The 12,916-nt window shown below is 39.1% G+C and overlaps 1 long non-coding RNA gene across 1 annotated transcript in view; it reads right to left on the bottom strand.

Moving 5' to 3' along the window:
- Positions 1 to 1,039: 1,039 nt before the first annotated feature.
- LOC137301324 (uncharacterized) overlaps positions 1,040 to 12,916 on the bottom strand; it is a 34,793-nt gene continuing 22,916 nt past the window's right edge. Inside the window, exons 2-3 of the long non-coding RNA XR_010958276.1 lie at positions 10,123 to 10,242; positions 1,040 to 3,435 (exon numbers count right to left, since the gene is read on the bottom strand). This is a non-coding gene — a long non-coding RNA (uncharacterized lncRNA). The remainder of the gene's footprint in view (positions 3,436 to 10,122; positions 10,243 to 12,916) is intronic.

Raw genomic sequence — 12,916 nt, 5'->3', positions numbered from 1 at the left:
AGCTGAAATGTGAAGGGAAAAACATGAGTATATGGTGTGCTGCTCAGGCAGTGCAGACGGAGCCTTACCTGCATTTAACTCATCCTGAAACTGACCTAGCCACTGCTCCACCCTGACATCAGGTGTGATCTACCACCTTGACATCTTCAGGAGTACCAAATTCATCAAAAGTCGAGATCCTTTTTGAAAGAACAGTCTATACTCTAAAGATTCAGAATATGTTATCCATGCAATAATTACATTTAAACCTTTCTGCACTGAACTGACCATACATAAATGTTTCAAGAAAATTGGTGAATACTGAAAGTAGGAAATAAAAATAGAACAGCTAGCAGTACGCAGCAGCCAATCAGCAACTGAAAGAGCAAGGTCAATGATTCAGCTGGACCCCTCCATTAGGATTGATGTCCTATTGTACCAGAAAGGTGACCTGTTTATTTGCTCTCAAATTTTGATCCACCTGCTTTGCAATTCCAGCATTTTCTTTACTTATTTCTTCACTTGCTGCCATCTGATGTGTACACATTGATGATATATTCTATAGAATCATAGAATGATATAGCAGAAGGGGACCATTGGGCCCATCGTAGCTGTACCCGCTCTTTGAAAGAGCTATTCAATTAGTCCCACTTCCCTGCTCTCTCCCCGTTGCCCTGCAAACTTTTCCCCTTCAAGTATTCATCCAATTCCTTTTTGAAAGTTATTATTGAATCTGTTTCCACCACCCTTTCAGGCAGTGCACTCCAGATCATAACAACTCGCTGCGTAAATTTTTTTACCCTCATGTTGCCTCTGGTTCTTTTGCCAATTATCTTAAATCTGTGTCCTCTGGTTACCATTTAGTTTAGAATGAGAATCTCCTCATTCTTCCTGCTAAAATAAATTAAAATTTAATTCGGGCTATATGTTATTTAATGAAGGTTGAATGTGCTGTTTGGTTCAGGAATGAACTCGAGATCTATTAACTTGTGAATAATAAGCACATGCAGCTTATTCAAATTGACTGACCATACAGTTCAGTTTTATTGCTTGTGCTGTGAAGTGGGATCAAGGCATTCATATGCACAGATAAACCTGTTTACAGATGTAAGATGCAATATATACTGACTGAGCTATTTCCAAATAATGAACTGATGATCATCACTTCAAAAACATGCAGTGGTTCCATCAGTATTCCTGATCGTTCACTGTGCCCCATTATGCATGGAGCGTCCTGCCTGTTGATGTTTGTGATGACGCTGTTGCCAGCAAAAATGAACTGAAAACAAAAAGCTACGCCACAGCAGTTAGACAAGGAATTTCCCAGGTTTGATCCCCCATCTGTGTTAAATTATTTGATTTCGGCCAAGGCAACAGGAAGGGAGGAACAATCCACCAAGGTCTTCTGGGCTAGTGAGGGGAAAAATATGGAGGGCTTCTCACTCTTGATGACTATTTAGGGACTTTTGCAGGATGGTGTGCATGTGTGGACATTTGGCGAAGCCAAGACTAGGGTTGGATGTGATCCTACCCCTCCCCTATGGTCAAATAGCCTTCCAATACTCAATGTTACAGTTAAAACATGATACGTGGGTGCTTGGATGCGATTTATTGTACTAAATTAAAGCATTTGTTTAAATAAAATCTACAATCGGTGTATAAATAGTGATTCTTGCTATCTGGGCCCCTTTTAAAAATCATTTACAAGAAAAATTATGATTGATATGAGACATTACATGAAGAAATCTGCCCTGCATCACATCAGGAAGAACCACTGAGTTCACAAATGAATTGAGATAAAGGATTCATTGAAGTGCAAATGCCGAGCACCAGCATAAAATCTCCATCTCATGCTGTTGAAAAGATTTTTTTTTTAAAAGCAATGCTTTGTTGAAAATGTAATTATATTACAGTTAATACTCTGTGTTGGTCGATCCACCACTATATTTGCTTTTTTGAAAACCTGATTTGGGAAGTAAACAACAATTCAGAATGGCGTCAGTCATACTGTCCCACAATATTAAATTAATCTCCGGGGTTAGAATGGTATATTATGCCAGCATGTGTATGATTGATGAGATTGTACTGGATGAAATGATAAATAACATGCCCTACTTTATTAGAAATTAGGCTTTGGAAATTTTTGAAGTTCCAAGCGGACACCAGTTCGACTGACCCACATAATTACATTGTATTATTTTCACCTGATTAGCTCCAGCTATCTTATCTAAACATTGCAGAAATTTGTAACTATACTTTTCTGACATTATCCCCACCCTCATTTCAACACTCAAACATTAATGTTATACATGGCTCATTTAAACCTCCCTTGTATTCTATAATGTGTAATTTTGTAATACAGAAACATCCACACGCTTTCAGTGAAAGGCATCATTTGAAACAATGCAAAGGCATTTTCCCAATTCTAAAACGTACCCATTATTTTCTTCAACCCATGGGCGGAATGCTGTCCTGACCTCAAACTCCGATCTATTTCCTGCTCCCAACTTTTTTCTGGTTGAACTTAGGGTTCCAATTTCAATTTTCATTTTTGAGTAGAACAATGAAAAGGTGTGTTTTGCTAAATGTGCTTGGTTTGCTATTTCTCCTGATTTCGCTGTAAATTAAATCAGGTGAAGATTGTCATTAAAGCAGAGCAAATGCTGACAGATGGATTCAATCAATTTCTTTCTTTCTTTCTCTTTCTTACTCTTTATCACATACGCACACACTTTTTTTCTCTCTCATACACATACGTGCAGTCTCACCCGCACATACATACACACATACACAAACACATTCTCTGATCTTGGGGGAAAAATAGGGCGACTGTCAGAAACAATTATCTTTTTTTCTTTGCCACAATCCTGGCATCTTTGCCCCTCTCCCACATTTCACGTCAGCTGAAGGTCACAAAACTACATTAGGATCAAGTTAGAGTGAATTTTACTTCAATCTCTTCTGCTTATAATCTGTCGGGAATTCTTACTGGCACAGCATCCTAGAGGGTGCACTGGGAATATCCACAATGGCCTTGCAGTATAGGCATCAAGGATCCAGTAGAGCCAAAGCTGGCCCTGAACTGAGTCAGCAGGTTGATGAATGAAGCAATAATTTAACTCGGTTCAAATACCTGTTCCTATCAGTTACCACAGACTGCACATACATTATTAATGTGGCCTAATGTGACCAAAGCAAACTGGCTAAGGCCATGTAGATTCTGTTATCCCAATCATCCTCTTGACTGCTCGCAATCACTGGAGAATTATTTTTGATGTTTCAGTCCCATTTATGACAGGTTGCCTTTTTTGTCCATGATTTGTACTATGATTGTGGACCGAATTAAGAAATTTGTCCTGCAGCCCTAGGATTCAGAGCCTGAATGAAGAACCAACAGTGAAGTTTGCACCAGAAAGCCTAGGAGCATAAAGTACATTGCTGTGGTCCCAGATGTTCCTGTAAAGACAGCAGAAAAGAAGAGCAATATTAGTGGGGATATTGTATTTCATCCAATTTATGTGAGACATTGTACAGTTAACCAAGGCTAACATGATTGAGTTGTGCAAGAGGGTGTATCAATCTTTTTCTGCTGCCCTAACACTAACTGGTGAAGCGTGTCTGCAGAAATGTAATAGCAACCTAAAATTGTTTCCTAGTATATGTTATACTCCTGTTTCTCAGATCTGGAACATATGATTACTGTTTCAGCCAGTCAGATCTAAATCCGATGTGAAGCTTCGACTATTTCAAGTTTGCCATTGCTTACATTTTTTTGGGCCACATATTGCAGTTTTGATCGAAAAGTCCCATTGAAATCATCATAACTTTCTAACTCCAAGCATAGCACAGGTGAATAATCAAACATCTCTCAATTTAAAGTCACATTTTGATGATTGCAGTGTTAAGATGTGTTTTTTCACGACATTATTTATTCTACAAGCTCAGTTTTAAATCACTTTAGATGTCACTACATCTTTGCCCACACTATACTGAGTTAACAGAAAAGTACATGATGTGGAATTGTTTTATTTAATTAATGACATTTGTTTCATCAATTCAGGATATATTCTAGGTATTTAAAATGATGAGGAATGTGGATAATATCGATGTGTGATTATAGAACTGGAAGACATAAGTGCAAAATTCACAAGCCTCAAATGAAACTATAGATTAGAAGAATTTTTCACCCGGTCCATAGAATAAGGTTTTTTTTGGAATAGAGTTCAGCAAAAGGAGTTAAATTCTGTGTTACATGGCGACCTGTAATGGCTGGATACATGTCTACTTGAAAACATGATTGAAGGTATAGACAGATAAGAACAGACATACATCATATTCTATATGGAAAAAGATGATTCCTGTGCTTGGGCCATAGATGAGGCATCTACAGAATGCAACTGGTCAGATTTGAATAGTAGGGGTTGTAAGGTTGGATTAATTTGCAGGAGTTTTGCATGATTTACTTTGAGAGTTGAGCAAGTTCATACAGCTTTATCTCCTTGGAGGTTTTACCTCTGTGTGATATGCCTGCCTTGGATGATGAATGTGTTGGACAACCTCCATGAAAGGGGAAATTTTATATGAGCTTGATAAGTTGAATGACTATTTTTCATTTCATGCTCAGATTTTCCAGAATGTATTTATTTATATTCCTTTAGCAGCGACCAAGTCCTGTCTAATGGTACACCATAATGTCAACATTTTGAATTTGTTCAGGAGACTGACCATATTAGTATCAGCCACTTATACCTTGCATCCTTTTCTAAGATAGTTACTGCTTTGAATTTGATGTGTTCCTTTATGATTTGTAATCATTGGCAGAAAACCATTATGGTTAAGATTAGTACAAATCTACTGAAGTGTTGGCTAGAGTCTCTTCAATGAACTCTAATTATTGAAATGCACAGGGCAATTATTCCATAAGTGTGCACTATCTTCAGTAAACCTGATATACCATGCCTCATCTGTAATAATAAGCATTGAGAAGATCAAATAAAGATAAAATATGCAATAATAAATATGAACAAGAACTATCACTTTGACACTGAATTATGTGTAACAAGCAAGTATATTGATTTTTCTTTTTTAAATGTTAGTTCTTCATCATCAAGGTGAAGGGTGTTCTATTTCAGTCACTATGTTCCAATAAACATTTCAAGGTCAAGTGTAGCACAGGTACAAAGATCACTTTATTCTACCTCAAAAATATGCCTCAGCCTCAACCTCAGAAGAACCCCCTCCATGGCATTTTCAATCCATTTCCCACGCCAACTATCCTGAGACCATGTTCAGTGACATTGCCAATTATTGCTAAATTAGGAACAGTTTGGTGCTATAGAGCCATGCCGACTAGGAACTGGACTCAGAATATACAAACTCATTTCACGTCGGATCTTTCCAGCCTGCAGACAGAGAAGACTTTAATGCCGTCATTCTGGATTGGATTTAAACCCCCAAGTCCCAGAGGTGAAACCACTGGGCCGAATCTTGCTGGAAAAATAATGCCATGATAACAACGCACGCCGTTATTAATGTGCAGATCAGCCAGCAAGTTCAGGCGCATGAGATACGCCGTGGGGTGCGAATCTCCAGAACTGGCTTGTCAATTTATGCTGTTCTGCCGTTTGCTTCACATAAACGGCAACTTGCCCATAGCCTCCCCGTTATTTATAAGAACTTGCCAGATTTGCACATTAATCGTCCATTAGACTCGCCACAGAAAATTAGGACTGGTGATTAAGAGCAGAAGTACTCTTAACGATGTGATAATTGTTAATGCAGTGCCAATCAATCCCTCTGGCCCAGAAAGGGAGCAATTTAAACTGTTCAATGATTCCTGGATGTGGTTAGAGATTTTATAAATGTCAAATTTTAAATTTTAAAATATTTTTCTTACTTTTCCTTTCTGTCTCTTTTTTCTCCCTCACTCTTAATCCATTCTTTCTTTCCCTCTCTTTATTTCTCTTTCCGTGCCTGAATTGACTCTAATTCACCCTGTTTCTCCGTCATTCCTCTGTTTCTTTCTCAATCTTTAAATATGATTGGTTATGGAGATATAGTGTTGGTCCCGCTGTTCACTAAGGCCGCAGATGCCCCATTGCCCTCACCTCACTGTTATCAGCTCTCACTTTCAACAGTTTACAGGGCGAAAAAAATTTTCAGGAAAATGTTTAACTGACGGCATACGTCTCGAGATGCCCTGCTCCTGTAAGACTTGGCCCATAGAGCTTAAGCCATTGCGTCACTGAGTTTCCAACAACATGCTATGTATTCATCTCATTGCACATATGATCTGCCATTTTCACTGGTCCAAATCCTTTGGATGCCATTTTGTACATTGTGGTGGACATTTTATGTGGTCATGCTGGTGCCACTGGCTGAGTGAAAGCAATTAGCAGGTGTGCTCCTTCTGACTCCACATTTAAAGAACGCAGGTTTCTGTCAGCCACTGGTCTCCACCACCGCCACCACCCCCCCACCTCCATCGCCACCGCAACCCTCCTCTCCGCCCCCCTCCCCCCCAATTGCCGCCTTTACCTTCCCCCTCAGATCGCCGCTGCTAACTCTCTCTCCGGCCACCACTACATCCCGACTCAGCTTATCCCACTCGCCCCCCCCTTCATCATTAACTTGAGGGCCACTGCAGACGATGCAGCCATCTGATCTTCAATCCCGCTTCCCTGGCAAGCTGCCTGTTGCTGTTCGCAGCTCACGGGCTCGATGGTAATGAGGTCCGAGACCCAATTTCGGGTGCGCTTCGGGCCTTACCATTCAGGCGCAGGGATTAATCCTTGCCTCCCATCTCCCACCTCCATGTGCACGCACGCGCGCACACACACACACACACACACACCCCACAAATTTCCACCCCTATGTGTCTAAGTATTTTAGATCTTCCTCAAACATTGGTGGCATCCACATGCTTACACTTTAAGATCTGTGGTAAGTAGTAATAACAGCTTTAAATGGAGTTCCTTTATGTACATCAACGCTACTGGAGAACCTGCGGACTGAATTTTCACATATAGGCGATCTAGCAGGTGGCTGATTTTCTCCAAACTCCTGCTACTACAACAGATTGTTTTTTGCCCCCTCTCCGCTACATTTCATTTCATAGCTCATCAGCTGTACAGGACTGTGACAGTACTGTCAGTTCCACCAATCTATCCTGCACCTGTCAGCAATCTATCAGATCCCCAGATTTATTTCAGAATGTATTTTTTATTAATAGAGGCAGCTTAGCTTATTACTTTTGGACGGACCATACGGTATCTAGGCGACAGCTGTGACTCACTCCGGGTTTGGGAAATAGCATATAGTTCTGACAGACTTTTTCCACACTGCAAATAACAGCAAATTTGATGGAAAGGGTTAACCCTTTCATTGGAAGGTACTAACTTCAGGATGTTTTGTTTTTAAATGTGTCAAAGTATATAGATTCTAAAAGTATACAAAAAAAGATGAGCGGTCGGCAAACCATGAGGTAAAAATTTCAATCAGCTTGTAGTTCCATTTTTATTTCTTACTGTACTAATTTTGTCCCCATTCACTCCTGTCCTGAAGATGTTGATTACTTGTTAGGATATAGTTACATGGGCACTAGTTTCCTTCTGTACCTCTCCCAAATGACCGCAATCACATGTGAGCCATTACAATGAGTGTCAGGATGCCATGTGACTGTAGAGGTAGCTCAGCCAGGCCCATTCCTATTTCTATGTCCACACTTGTTCACCTCTAACAAAGATCAGGCGACATAGGTCACTTCCTGCACCCTTACCACCGTCCTAGGTGAAACAAACTTAACTCAGCGCAGATTAGGGATCAATGCTGTGACCGTCCTGGTCCATATGGCCCAAATACTCAGGGCTGAGCCTGCAGTCCCATATTCTCACCCTACAGCATCCCTGGTGGTCGACATATTAGAATGCAGGAAAAAATTCACTGCTATCTGTCCTTGGGTGCATTTTGCTTCTGGTCAAATGTTAACTATTCCTGCTTATATGTTAATATTCCCGACTGTCCCACAAGATAACATGTGGAAAATGAAGAATTGCTTTGAGTGTTATCTGGACACCACTTTATTTAAAAGAAAATGTTGGAGAACTTACAAGGGATGCTGGGAAATGTCTGTCTATTTTTAATTGGCTCCTATAGAAAACCCCAGTAAGCTGCTGAAAGTGGTTGAAAACACATGGAAACTGGACGATTTTGTGCTCCATTAAATGCTTCCTGGGTAGAATTGGTGCCTCTGGAATGTGCTGATTACTGTCAGCCAGATGCAGTATTAAAATGAAGCAGTGCTGCTGCACAGCTAATCAGATCATTGGATTTAAAAGTCTTGACACATTTGAAATGGGTCACAATTCAGGAATAGAGTGCTGTAGGACATAAGGCAGATGCTCTTTCTACCACGTTTACACTAGTTCATCTGGAAATTGTCCTTTTTTCTCCCTTAGTAAATTTATATGTTGTTCATGTGTCAGCATTATTGAAGCATTATTGAGGCACAGAGCAGCCTACTGTTCCTGCATAGTTATCTTTATAGTTTAGAAGTTTTTTTTAAAAAAACATCCAAGCAAACAGGGGCACTTCCATTCTCATTTAGAAGATTATTCCCTTTCATGGTGACAACTTTCTGATTAGCACAAATAGTAGGGTTGAGGTACGGATAATGTTTGTCCTGCAGTAATTCTATTCTGCGGAGAGTTGAAGGTTGACTATTGAAACTTCTAAAAGTCAAGAACACAAACCAAGTGCCACAAGAGATTGAGGTTCATATTTTAAAAGGCATTGTGAAAGTAAATGTGACATTCACCTCTGGTTTTAGCTGAATAATGGTAATTTTAATTCAGTCAGAATACAGAGTGAGTTTAAAAACCAGCTGCATTCAGAATTTACATCCCCGCCTAATTCAATAAAATGTTACGAGGTTTGGTCCTGGAGCAGGTAGCTTGAGGGAGGAGCCAAGCCATACAATTTAATTGTAAACAGCTGTGTGATTTGTTTCATTATGCCAATCAATGGTAGATCCTTTTGAATTTTAGGTGACGGTTATTCAAATCTACAAAGACCCATTAACTGTTTTTGGAATGTTTAATTATCTTAGACTGTTAAAATCAGAAAGTCAGTCTGGAAATTTGAAGCGCTCAGAGCAGACCAGTTAGCTCGCATAGTAGACAAGAATATAAGAAGTTAACAAATGTGTATGTGTATATAATCTAACATCTATAGTAAATATTTTTTATATTAGTGTTATTTGCTTGTTTATCTATTGTTAGCTAAAGTCTAAAAGGAGGTTTGGTGTTGTGCTAGTCTTCTGCTTCTTGGAAGACACCATGAAAATCCCATGGGAGCACAGAATAGATCCAGTTGCTGAAGGAATCTAAAGAAAGGTTTACTGTTGGTTATCCTGGGCACCTTATCATAAATTGCCTGGATATGACAGCCAGTGTACATACTCTAAAAGCTACAAGGAATGAAGACTCACGTTGAGAGTATTCTAAAATATATAAGCAAAAATATCTGGATTAAGAAGGGCAGAAAAGACTCCAACACATCCGGTATGTCCCTCTTCATTTATCCTGATCCCTTACATGTAGAAATTTCCATTTATTTTTTTATCATGTTTATTAAATTATATATTGTCTGCAGAGGAAAAGGATGAACATCTTTTTAGTTTTGGGATTTTTTTTCACAGATTTACTCCAGACATTTTTGGCTTCCATGACTTTTTATGGATGGGTTGTAGCTCCCTGTCTCCAAGAGAGGGTTTTCACTTGCTTGGATGTCCAAGTAAAATTTGAAGTGTGTCTGGGTTATAAACATAGAAACCTTTTCAGATTATTTCAGCTAAAGGTTCTACTCTGTGCCTTCATGGGATCCTTCTCATCTTCAGAAAGTGGCAGGATAACACTTAAAAATAAAACACTTAAAAAAAATGAACATTTTTAAGATCACTTTTTGCACTACATTTTGTCTTAGGCTTTATATGCCAAAGTAATTGATCACTTACAGAACAAATGAATATGGGCACTAACGTTACACATATATCCACAATAGTAGTTAAGCTTTGCGAGCTCTTCACATTATAGAAAATAAATAGTTTGCAATAGGTCTTAAGTAATGGTTCTTTTTTTTTCTCACCAACTAAGGAGACAATCTAGCCTCATCAATTCAATTGCCCTCTTGAAGACTCCAGATTTGTTCATTCGAAGGCCGCAGACTCTTCAAGATCTCCAGATAGGCTGATTTCCAAAAAGTGGGCTGATAAATACAGTGAAAACAATTACTGGGATCAAGTATAACTTAAATTTAAAAAACTTAAATTCAAAAAGAACTGCCAATTAAACACATATTTGAATAAATTTACACAGAACGATAGCTTAAATTGAATGGTAACAAATTAAATAATTATTGCAACAAACTGAGCTGGAACATTCCTGTTTGAGGGAAGCTGCTGTTCAATCTCTTACGTACCATGACTGAATTCAAGAAGCTATCAAACCAAATCTTAGACAAAGCTGCCTCATTTTGTCACACTAATTGACAAATCCAAACACCAGCAGTTTATTTTTGCAGTTTCACCTCCTTAAAATGGAAAATTGAAAAAACAGAAAATTAAATCTCAGCTGATGGTTTAGTGGGTAAATAGTGCCAAAGTCTACTAACTAGGAACATCCCAGGATGTGCTGAGTTAGTCGATCTTGTCTAGGGCAACAGTTGTGGTTTGGGGTAGGGAAGAGAAAAATCAGTTAGGGTGCCTGGTCCTGATCACCATCCAGGGCCCTCCTGCTGGTTGTCAATGTCAGCTGCTGTAGAATACTGTTTCAGCTCACCCATGAAGAATGAGCAAGGTACTGAAGGGCTATGAAACTGGATCCCACCAAGAGCTTAGTTCGATGTTTTTTTTAAACTTCCGAATTCTCCATTCCATCCCTAAAATATCCTACATTTCTCATTCTGTGAATTTTGTTTGTTCAACTAAGTAAATTTGAGGGCTTCCTCAAGTGTGATGTGACATTACTGAGATTAAAGACGGCAGGATTGAGAGATGTGGCACAAATATTGCCAACTGTCGTAACACAGCAGCCATTGCAATTCTTCAAAGCAGATGGTTCTAAACCTCACAGGCGTAAATATAAATACACATTGCGACAGCGGTTTGCTTCTTAGTGATATAAGCTATTCACTTTTAGAATAGTAATGAAATGAAGAGGAAAAGAAACCCAAAACATCTGTTTGCATCAGTGCAAATGTTAGATCTGCCCCCTGTCTGTGTGTACTCCTTTAAGCTGTTCATAGAATACCAATCAAACACATTAATCATGTCTGACTGACGGTATGTGCTGAACAGACCTGGAGATGTGATCATAGACTTGCTGCAACACACTGAGGTAAAAACGTGTGCTTCAGGTAATGTGAAATGGATTAAGATGTTGTCTGAAATTGAACACTGTACGTGAAAGGCGCCAAGAGACACGAGAAGTATTTTATTTAGAATGGTAGTCGTTTTTTAATTTATCTGACACTAACTCCCCTAAATTCCAATGCATCCAATGCACTTTCTCACACGCATGGTATGTTGATGTGACTTAGAGGTTTTACAGTCAGGCAAGTATAAAAATTACAGGCATGACTGTTATGCCAGTACAATCCAAGAATTCAATTGGATAGTAATTCTCTTCCGACATTCTTGAGACAAACCTATATACTTAGAAGATATTGAGACTGTGGACCAAGTTTTGTAACAGAATAAGAAGGCTCCTGGACAGCATTGGAAATACATGGAGCGTAAACAGGTGTAAATATAATTGCGTACTTGTCATGCCTTTTCCAGTGGGTAGGAGGGAGTTACTGCTGGAAAAACCTCCAGTGTGGATGTGACTCACCTCTAATTTTGCCCTAATTTAATGAATTCTTAAACTGATTTAAATTTGGGGTCATTCCTATTTACAGTTGTTGTTGGTGATCACTGGGACTTGACACTAAATTAACACCTGATGTTGATCTGCACTATAAAAAAGTTTTCCTGATTTCTATTCCCCCTCCTCCACAACACCCACACTCAAAATTTGTAACTCCACCCTAAAATACAGGTTCTAACTTTCCTTACACTCGCATTCTTTTTAGGTTTCACCCTCCTAAGTGGTGCCACATACTGTACTATGACCAAGGGATGGCAAGTAACCTCTTATATTTTTAATAAAAGTACTCTTGAACCAGGTGGCAGAAGGTCTATGAAGGAGGCACAGGCTAATTCAGCTCCTTCCTCCAATGTTTCATTCACTCCCTTTGGGAAGCGGTTGGCTGAGATCGGGAACTGAAGTGGGAACGCGCATCCTACTGTACAATAGAATGTGTGGATTGGAACTTCATGGAAGACTTGTATGTTTGAGAAGCCATTAAACTATTTTTGAGTGCTTTCTCTCCATTGTCTTGTATACAGTTGAAATGTGGCTGTGGAAAGTGCTGAATATATTTGACAACAAATGTCTCATAAAAACGTTGAAAATAAATGAAACCAATCACCAATAAATAGATGTGGAAAAGAACTTAACTGTCTGCTGGTAAGATATTGCATGTGGTGCTGTTATGTTTTTAACAAGGTGCAACCACTGAGAGCCAAAGTTACTCTGTCGAAGATTGGAGAGGGTTTTATTGGAAATTATCTGAGAAGAATTCATGTTCTTCAGCACAATCAAAGGAAACGAGTATTGTGTTCATTCTTATAACATGGCAGGATCCAAGTGTTAACCAGTGCCCATCAGTTGTCTCAGCTGGACATTCCAATCTATTCAAACTGATTAATTCTCTCCATTTTTGGTTTAAATCTGCATTGTTAGTCCTTTTCATCCTTTCAATCCTCTTGCATCCGATGGGTGTATGGAGCTAGCCTGTGGAAATATTGTAATTTGCATTCCATGATTATTGGATGGGT

The sequence above is a fragment of the Heptranchias perlo genome, chromosome 33 (assembly GCF_035084215.1).
Source record: "Heptranchias perlo isolate sHepPer1 chromosome 33, sHepPer1.hap1, whole genome shotgun sequence".
NCBI lineage: Eukaryota > Metazoa > Chordata > Chondrichthyes > Hexanchiformes > Hexanchidae > Heptranchias > Heptranchias perlo.
The sequence above is the reverse complement of the archived record's forward strand: the minus strand, read 5'-3'. Positions and strand labels throughout refer to the sequence as shown.